We start from the raw sequence: 7,619 nt of genomic DNA on the forward strand, positions 1-7,619 counted from the left end.
ATTAACTAATTCATAGATCTTTATAATAATGTATATTATAATCATATATTATGGATAACTATATGCAATTATATATCATATGCATTACAATGTGTATATCATGTATAATGTAATAAAATGAACATTGCTTTATAAACGAACAATACAATCTCACATAAATATTACAGTAGTAAGAAAACAGCAATATTTTGTGATGTCAACAACTTAATTTTTAAGTACTCTAATCTGGTTAATTGTCTTATCCCAATAATCTTCTGTACCCAAGGTTAATTGCAAATAATATTTAGAAAAACTAACCCCTTTATATCCAGGAAAAGAGTCATCTGCAGAATTTAAGAAGGTGCCTACACAATAAAAACCTAATGTTCAACATTTGGCCACTGCATTGACAGCTTTATTAAAAATTTTGTTCCACATCACTGATGCATCTGATTTCCTCTGAGGTACTAGGAGAGCATTAGGCTTTTAGCAAAAAAACCTTGCTCTCCTGCCTACCTTTCCACATGCTGTATCTATTTTGTATGTTGCCCCTTACATGGGAATGAGAATTGACTTGAAACATTTTGCCAGAGAAAGTTACTCATATGTATATAGAGAAAGAAGAAAAATGTTGAGAATTTCATTAATGACTGGAAGTCAGAGCAAATAACTATAAATTACTTTTTTACATGTATATAACACTAATCTTGAAGCAAGAAATTTGTTTGGTCCTTTAGCTCTAAATGGAATCCTTTGAGACACTGCCAAGTGCCTTGAGGTTCTTCTACCAGGAACTCTTATCCAATATCAACAAGGCTCTTTTTTCTTGAAAGTCTGGATGCTTTGGAAGATTTAAAAGTTTTTGTTAACACACTAGAACCTGGGACCAATTGAGGCTATGTGCATAGCTCAGCTACCCTGGATATTTTTTTGGGGGGAAGGCCCACCCAGTGACACTCAGTCATTACTCCTGGCTCTGTGCTCAGAAATCGCTCCTGGCTCTGGGGACCATATATAAAACATATAAACTATATAAAACATGTACATATATACATATATATACACACATTAGGAAGACCTCATAGTCTAAAATTATATATGCACCCAGTGATGGTGTATATGGAAAACAACAGCTAATATATAAAACTGCCGTCTTAGGTTAGCCTTGTGCAAGGCAAAGCCCTACCGCTGTGCCAGCATTCCAGCCCCTACCCTGGAATTTTTTAATGTAACATCTTTCCTGTGTTCTACTAGTTGCAAAAACAAAGTTTGGGTGCTTGCTGCCAAACTGTCAATTCCTTGAACAGGGTCAGTACAAAAAATATGAAGCATATTTATTCAGTGTTAACAATCTGAGATGATCTACTTCTCGTCCACTCAAGCCATCTTACTATCAAATTGAGTTTGGTTGCTTATATAGTGCTGGCTGAGTAGGAAATTACTGTAAGATAGTTGGTAAAACTAGATCAGGGAAAATATGAGGTCTAGTCTCAAGGCACTCTAATAACAGTGAAGAATCATGAAAGGATTGTCTGTTTTTTCTATTAGTTTAAGATAATGTTACTTAATAACATTGACCTCCAGGGATTTATGAGAGCCTTAGGAATCTTTCATGAGGGTCTAGTGTTTTCTCTTTCCTATTCCTCCATAATTGAAACTGATTTAATGTTTAGCAAATAATATATGAAAACATCCTTAGGGTAGAAAGAAGACAAAAAGATGTCTATGGAAAATGAGATATTCCAAAATGCATAGGACAGAGAAACACTACAGTGGCTTGAGCACTTGCCTTTTACTAGAGTTTTTCCTATCATACCCCCAAACCAGGAATAAGAGTATAGACAGAGCCAAGGAAGAAGCCTTGAGCAGAGTTGGGTGTATCACCAGTGCAAGCTTCTTATGTTGCTGGTGGAGAATGAAGAGAGCACAAAGCTGAGAGAAGCCACAATATCAGAGAGTGCTATAATCCCATCACGTGACACACCATAACTCTTCTAGTAAGCTTGGAAGGTCAAGACTGGTAAAAGTTTGCACTAGCTCCTGCAAGGTTTCCTTGGTTTACCTATTCCAGAGCAAAGAATCTGAAAAGATAAAAAGTGAGATCATGGGGCTAGAGTGGTGGCGTGTAGTGGTAAGGCATCTATTTGCCTTGTCCACGCTGCCTAGGACAGACCTCTGTTCGATCCCCAGCGTCCATATGGTCCCCCAAGCCAGGAGAGATTTCTGAGCTCATAGCCAGGAGTAACCCCCCCAAAAAAGTGAGATCATAAAATTTTATTTAAATAGAATGGATGAAAGTAAATAAATAAAAATAGATGAAAGCGGGCTTCTCATAAAAAAGAGAGCCTCTTACGGGCCTCAAGTAAGAGAAAGAAACTATACACCCAAGTCAGGCTTCTCCCAGTCCCAGGCAGAAAATAGAATGCTTGCTGCTTGCTTATGCATAGTCTTTAATTTTATAGGCATATTTACAAGTTGTCATGGCTTGGTGGCTTATTATGCAGATAAGAGGTTTTTAAGAAAAACAAAGCTAGGAGGTTGTCAAAAGGATTGGTGTTTCTTTGTTTGTGAAGTCTTTCCTTTTGACCCAAGTTTTCATTTTCCAGAGAAGGTCGAGCCTTCTCCATTTGGCATGCATCATGCAGAGGGTTTTATCAGAGCTCAATTTTTCAGAAACTGTTTACAACATAGGTCAAGTCTTGGGGTGTGAACTGGGGTCTTCATTCTTGAATTTATAATGGTCAGCAGAAACTCTTTTTCAGGTTGGTTCTGAGATTCCTGTACCCTCTCCTCCAATGAAGATAGCTTAGAAGTTGTACTGGTTAGTTAATTAGCCAAAGAGAATAAAGCACTTATTAGTTATAGTTTTAAGATTTCTTTTTGCAAATTAGAAATAATCAGTGGTAGTTCATATTCAGAGACAAAAGATTTAACCCTAAATGGAAATATCTGACAGTTATATGCCTACATAATGACACTTACCAATAGTATTTGAACAAAGAAGATGTTTGAAGGGGGTCAACAATTAAAACTGCCACATGCTACAAACTGCATGTCACAGAAAAACATCCCTTTCCAAGAGAACAACTGGTAGAGACAGTCAAAATGCACTTCTAATATTGACCCACTCTAAGGGGTTCACGATTTAAAAAAAACACACAGTAAAAATTAGGTGATTGCACACTCCAACTCCAATCAGTTCTGAACCAGAGGAGAAACTTGAGCAAGAATGTATATATATTATAAAGTATATATATATATATATATATGTTTGTATGAAGTATATATATACACATACTTTTATATACATGCATATATATGTATGTATAAATATATATAAGTCTTATGTATAAGTCTTTTATATGACCATGCTGGCCATGCTGGGTATGCACCCATTTCAGACACTCAGTCTTGCAAGAACACTTACTTTTACTATGTTTCACTTCTCCATAACCATTCTTTGAATATTTTTACTGCTGAGTTTGTTCTCACAATCAGACTATGTGGCATCCTATAAGTTGGTAATCTTACAATGTCTGAACATGGTTGTGAGACCGCAATCAATAGATTCATTTTCTAAGAAAGGCACGGATGCAGAGGGGAGCATCCCAGTCTTAATTATGTTTGGTTAACATTTGAACAGGTTTAGGGTACAATGTCCTAGAAAAATATTGACAATAATTTAATCAATAAAGTAAGAAAACAAGGTAAGAGAAACACTAGAAAAACACAAGATCCTATGACTTCCCCAAACTCTTTGACAAAAGATTCCCTGCTACACATTATGCCTCACAGTTTTCTATCAAATTTAAAATCTTCATCTTTTATATTGTACTCTGCAACATAGGCACTTGGTATCCATTTTTATGATCTTGAATTTCTCATTCATTTATGAAAAGGCTAATTTTTAATTTTCCTTTTAGCTTTCTTGTTTGTTTTGGGTCACACCTAGCAGCACTCAGGGGTTACATCTGAATCTACGCTCAGAAATCACTCCTGGCGAGTTCGGGGGACCATATCGGATACCGGGATTCAAACAACCATCCTTCTGCATGCAAGGCAAATGCCCTACCTTCATGCTATCGCTCTGGCCCCTCCTTTTAGCTTTTTGAGGAAAATATAATCCTAAGCTTTAAAAGCTTAGGTCCCAATGAATTCAGTCCAAAGAAATAGCTAAAGTCCAATATTAAAAACCAAAAAAATGTATCTAGGCATAGTAGGTTAAAAATGTAAAGTGTGGACTCTGCTGTGTCACTGAATCATGGCAGATACCTCAAGTCTTCTCTCTGCTTGCTTTGCCCTGGGAACTTTGATCCTTTCTGGCATCCTTTCCTGAGGGCTCACCATTTCCTGAGGTGAGTCTTCCCCACCCAGATACTGTTGAACTAGCTCACTCTGCTGTGTCTCTGAAGCACAGCAGACATCTTGGTTCTTTTATCTACTTGCTTTGGTCTGGGAACTTTGATTCTCTCCAGCATCCTTCCATGAGGGCTTTGCAGCTGTACACTCCCCCTAGCTGATGAATACTACCACAACATGTAGAAAAGCACACATTACAAGCAGGACAATAGGGAAACAATGCAGGCCAACACCAGGAATAGAGAATGAAAATGGCAACTCTAATGTCCCCAAAACAACCGGTTACCTAGTTAGTCTCTCAGACATGCAGTTTAGAGAAGAAATATAGACAATGTTCACAGAATTCATAAATTGAGTTGGACATAACACTAATAAGAATCAAGAGAATATGAAGATAGAAATAATCAGAAAAATTCAAGCTGAAATAAAAGGTCTGAAAAACTCAGTAGACAGATTGAAAACTTCAATAGAAAGTCTCTTCAATAGGGTAATAGCAGCTTAGGATAGAATTAGTGAGCTGAAAGATGAGATGTATAACAATTCCATATAGTAGAAGAGATGGGAACAAAGTCTTAAAGCAAATGATCAGACAATGGAAAAATTACTCAAAGAATATGAACAGATGAAAATAGACATCTTTTAAAAGCTCAACAGAAACAAATTAAGAATCATTGGAGTCCCAGAGACCCAGGAAGAAAATCCCCAGAAAGAATCAACAGTCAAGGACATCATTACAGAGAAACTACCAGAGCTAAAGACTACATGCAACCAAATACTACATGCCCAAAAAGTACCAGCTAAATGAGACCCAAGGAAAAGCAACCCAAGACACATCATCGTCACAATGACAAATCCCACAGATGAGGATAGAACACTAAAAGCAGCAAGGTCAAAAAGGGAAATTACATTCAATGGAGCATTCTTGAGATTTACAGCAGACCTTTCACAAGAAACCCTCAAGGCCAGAAGGCAGTGGTGGGACATAGGTATAAAACTCAATGGAATAAATGCTTCACCTAGAATAGTGCCCCCATCCAGACTCACTTTCAGGTTTGAAGGAAGTATACATAGCTTCACAGATAAATAAGAACTCAGAAACTTTAAAGACCCAAAACCAACCTTAAAAGAAAAACTGAATGGTCTAAATTAAAGTAAGACTGACCAACAGATATAACAAACTTCTATGCAGAGATGGCATTAAATCCCATGACAATTATCTCTCTCAATGTCAATGGACTAAATCACCAGTTAAGAGACAGAGTGGCTAAATGGATCAAAAAATGTAATCCAACCTTCTCCTGCTCACAAGAAACACCTGAATACTCAGAAAAAACATAGACTCAAAATCAAAGGCTGGAGGAAAGTCATCCAAGCAAACAACACCCTTAAAAAAGCTGGAGTGACCATACTAATAGCAGATGACACAGAATTTAGACTCAGAAAAGTTGTAAGGGACAAAGATGGACTAATCAAGGGATATGTACAGCGGGAAGAAATCACACTCCTAAACATATATGCACCCAATGAAGAACTAGCAAAGTACTTAATACAATTGTTGACAAATTTGAAAAAAGATATCAATAACAACAGAATAATTGTGGGAGACCTCAACACTGCCCTGTCACCCCTTGATAGGTTAACCAGACTGAAACTCAACAAAATATACTAGCTCTGAAAAGAGAAATGAAAGAAAGTGAAATAGTATATATGTATATATACATGTATATATAACTATATATTATATTATATTAATTATATTATATTAATTATATTATCTTGTATTATATTATTATATTATATTATTATAATATATTATATATGTATATTATAAATATATAATATATTATCTTTATAAAATATATATTGTATAATATATATTACTTATTATATAATAATATATAGTATATATACATGTAAACATATATATACATGCGTACATATGGCATATATATATGGCACTCCATTTTCAGAAACCTGGATACACATTCTTCTCCAATGTACATGGGTCATTCTCCACAATAGACTACATGCTAGTCCATAAACATATCTCCATAAAATAAAGAGGATAGAAATAGTGCAGACTACCTTTGCTGATCACAAGGCACTGAAATTAGACATACACTACAAAGGGACACAGAAGAAAAACTTTAACACCTGAAAATTAAACAGATAACTACTGAACAACCAGTGGGCCAGAGATGAAATCAAAGAGGAACTCAAAACATCCTTGGAAACAAATGACAATAAAGACAGAAATTATCAAAATTTATGGGACACAGCAAAAACAGTACTGAGAGGAAAATTTATAGCTTTGCAAACACACATCGGGAAGCAAGAAGGGGCCTACATGAATAGCTTAATGGCATAGATTATAAAATTATAAAATGATCAACAAATGGAACTAAAAATAGGGAGACAGAAGGAAATAACAAAGCTTAGAACAGAAATCAATGAAGTGGAAACCCAAAAAACAATCTGAAAGATCAATGAAAGCATAAGTTGGTTCTTTGAAAAAATAAACAAGATTGATAGACCATTGACAAAACTCACAAAGAAAGAGAGAGAGAGAGAAACTTGATAACACGCATTAGAAATGAAAAGGGGGAGATCACTACAGATACTGCAGAGGCTCAAAGAGTATTCAGAGACTACTTTGAGAAAATCTATGATACTAAATATGAGAGTCATTCACCACGACCAAGTAGGTTTTCATCCCAGGAATGCAAGGATGGTTTAATATCCATTAATCAATCAACATAATACACCATATCAACAAAAAGAAAAACAAAAATCATATGATAATATCTATAGATGCAGAAAAAGCATTCAATAAGGTCCAACACCCATTCTTGATAAAAACTCTCGTCAAGATGAGAATGAAAGGAATTTTTCTCAATATAGTCAAGCTCATCTACCACAAGCTAATAGCAAATATTAATATTAATGGAGATAAAATAAAAGCCTTTCCCCTAAAATCTGGTACAAGACAAGGCTGCACTCTCTCACCACTCCTATTCAACATAGTACTGGAAGTACTTACTATAGTGATCAGGCAAGAAAAAGATATAAAATTTATCCATATAGAAAAGGAGGAAGTCAAGCTACCAATGTTTGCAGATGGCATGATAATATAATTAGAAAACCTAAAGACTGCTAAAAAGCTTCTAAAAACCATATATTCATATATCAAAGTGGCAGGCTACAACATTAATATGCAAAAGTCAATGGTCTTCTTATACACTAATAATCATTGAGAAGAAATGGACATTAACAAAACAATT

The sequence above is a fragment of the Suncus etruscus genome, chromosome 1 (assembly GCF_024139225.1).
Source record: "Suncus etruscus isolate mSunEtr1 chromosome 1, mSunEtr1.pri.cur, whole genome shotgun sequence".
In the NCBI taxonomy this organism is placed as follows: domain Eukaryota; kingdom Metazoa; phylum Chordata; class Mammalia; order Eulipotyphla; family Soricidae; genus Suncus; species Suncus etruscus.